The sequence below is a fragment of the Ambystoma mexicanum genome, chromosome 3q (assembly GCF_040938575.1).
Source record: "Ambystoma mexicanum isolate Mex_15411 chromosome 3q, UKY_AmexF1_1, whole genome shotgun sequence".
NCBI classification, from domain to species: Eukaryota; Metazoa; Chordata; class Amphibia; order Caudata; family Ambystomatidae; genus Ambystoma; species Ambystoma mexicanum.
The window spans coordinates 1,139,018,624-1,139,021,123 of NC_090926.1; the positions used below are offsets into that span (position 1 = coordinate 1,139,018,624).

At 51.7% G+C, this 2,500-nt stretch overlaps 2 non-coding genes across 2 annotated transcripts; both read right to left on the reverse strand.

Annotated features, from left to right (window-relative positions):
- Positions 1-596: 596 nt before the first annotated feature.
- On the reverse strand, positions 597-678 carry TRNAS-CGA (transfer RNA serine (anticodon CGA)). Its single transcript has one exon. It is a non-coding gene; the product is annotated as a tRNA-Ser (tRNA).
- A 1,567-nt stretch (positions 679-2,245) lies between these two features.
- On the reverse strand, positions 2,246-2,327 carry TRNAS-CGA (transfer RNA serine (anticodon CGA)). Its single transcript has one exon. It is a non-coding gene; the product is annotated as a tRNA-Ser (tRNA).
- Between the last annotated feature and the right edge of the window lie 173 nt (positions 2,328-2,500).

Sequence of the window (2,500 nt, forward strand, 5' to 3'; positions counted from 1 at the left end):
TGGGTCCCTTCTGCCCAAATAGAGAGGTCTTGGCCGATCGGGGCCGAGAGGACAGGGGCCTCACCACCCTCTGACGGTCCTCCTGGGCGCCCTTCCTCTGCTCTCTGCTGTTGTGGCAGAAAGCTGTGCCTTCAGTCCCCTGGCTTGCACAGGGCAGCAAAAGACTGTACTTTCACTGGGTCGCAGGTAGGGGGCCTCTCCTGAATGCATCTGCCAAGGAAGGTCTAGAAGTGACACGAGAACCCTTGTGCTGACACACAAAAAAGGCTCGGCAGATAGCTTGCGTGCCAGTTGCTCCATCCTCTGTATCCACATGGACCCCTCCCAATATCTGCTGTAAAGATGCAGGCAAGGAAAAGCGCAGGATGGGCTTCTTACAGACGGAGGCGATGCCAGGCGTCGATGGCTCTAGCGGCAACTATTGTCAGGGTGGAAATATAATCGTGGCCCCCACCCCTAACAGTCAGAGAGTCCTGGATGGGAGTCTTCCCAATGTCTGCTTTATCGTCCATCCTATAATCAACATGCATGTTTACATCTTGTTTTGGGGACATTTCCGAGCAAATTGCAAAATTGCAGCTCAGTTCAAACCGAGGCGTAGTCGGCAGGGTTCGAACCTGCGCGGGGAGACCCCAATGGATTTCGAGTCCATCGCCTTAACCACTCGGCCACGACTACCCATGAGAGTGAAACTCTCACTCGAAAGATTGTGCTGTGCTTACACAGAAGAGTCCTTAGTCTCTACCGCCTTGCCTCTAGATCTTGTCCTGTACTTTCCACCCTTCTCTCTCATCATGCACCGTTCTTTCTCCTCACAAGTTTCTTTTAAATGTACATATATGTTTGAAATTGCAAAACGAAACCCGTCAAAACGTACCAGTTTCTCTGCGTTGGCCTAAAGGATGAAGCCGCTTTTACTCCTAGGATCTTGCTTGAATAGCTCAAGTGCGCCGCAGCCTCCTTTAGTAATTGTATTATACTGCTATTTTAAGATTGTTTTCCACACCAGAAAAGAGTAAACAATAAAAGCGGGCGCTGCACCGTAGTCGGCAGGATTTGAACCTGCGCGGGGAAACCCCAATGGATTTCTAGTCCATCGCCTTAACCACTCGACCACGACTACTCCTGAGCAAACCTGTTTCTACTATAAACTTAACACTTTAGCCACACACAATGTCTCCTCCGCCCCTTACTTTATGCCGCTCTGCACCGTTCCCTTTTGGCCCTCCCATGACCCTTGAAAATGCATTCAAAAGTCAGAATCTCTATGGTCTGGCCCAAGTTCCCTAAATGCCATATCCCCTCCCTGCCAAGCTCGGACTAAGTGCCAGGGACAGATCTGTGCTAATAAACCTAGCAAGCGGCCAGGCAGCAGAGCCTCACCTTCACTAGGTTGCACTGGCTTCTGCCAGCTCCAAATTGAAACTGTTAACAGTGTCCTGTTTGGAAGCATGCCTGGGCAGGGGCTGTCTCTATGCAAATCGAGTTGCAGAGGCCTCCTGGGAGCCAATTTCGGCAGGCCATTTTGACAGGCTCCAGAGGAATAAATGGCCGCACGAGTGGTCCGGTAGTTAGTCTAAGCCATATGGCAAAGATTTGGGTGGTGGGCCTTCTGGGCATGTGGCCCTAAGCCTCAGAGGACCGCAGAATGGGTCCCTTCTGCCCAAATAGAGAGGTCTTGGCCGATCGGGGCCGAGAGGACAGGGGCCTAACCACCCTCTGACGGTCCTCCTGGGCGCCCTTCCTCTGCTCTCTGCTGTTGTGGCAGAAAGCTGTGCCTTCAGTCCCCTGGCTTGCACAGGGCAGCAAAAGACTGTACTTTCACTGGGTCGCAGGTAGGGGGCCTCTCCTGAATGCATCTGCCAAGGAAGGTCTAGAAGTGACACGAGAACCCTTGTGCTGACACACAAAAAAGGCTCGGCAGATAGCTTGCGTGCCAGTTGCTCCATCCTCTGTATCCACATGGACCCCTCCCAATATCTGCTGTAAAGATGCAGGCAAGGAAAAGCGCAGGATGGGCTTCTTACAGACGGAGGCGATGCCAGGCGTCGATGGCTCTAGCGGCAACTAGTGTCAGGGTGGAAATATAATCGTGGCCCCCACCCCTAACAGTCAGAGAGTCCTGGATGGGAGTCTTCCCAATGTCTGCTTTATCGTCCATCCTATAATCAACATGCATGTTTACATCTTGTTTTGGGGACATTTCCGAGCAAATTGCAAAATTGCAGCTCAGTTCAAACCGAGGCGTAGTCGGCAGGGTTCGAACCTGCGCGGGGAGACCCCAATGGATTTCGGGTCCATCGCCTTAACCACTCGGCCACGACTACCCATGAGAGTGAAACTCTCACTCGAAAGATCGTGCTGTGCTTACACAGAAGAGTCCTTAGTCTCTACCGCCTTGCCTCTAGATCTTGTCCTGTACTTTCCACCCTTCTCTCTCATCATGCACCGTTCTTTCTCCTCACAAGTTTCTTTTAAATGTACATATATGTTTGAAATT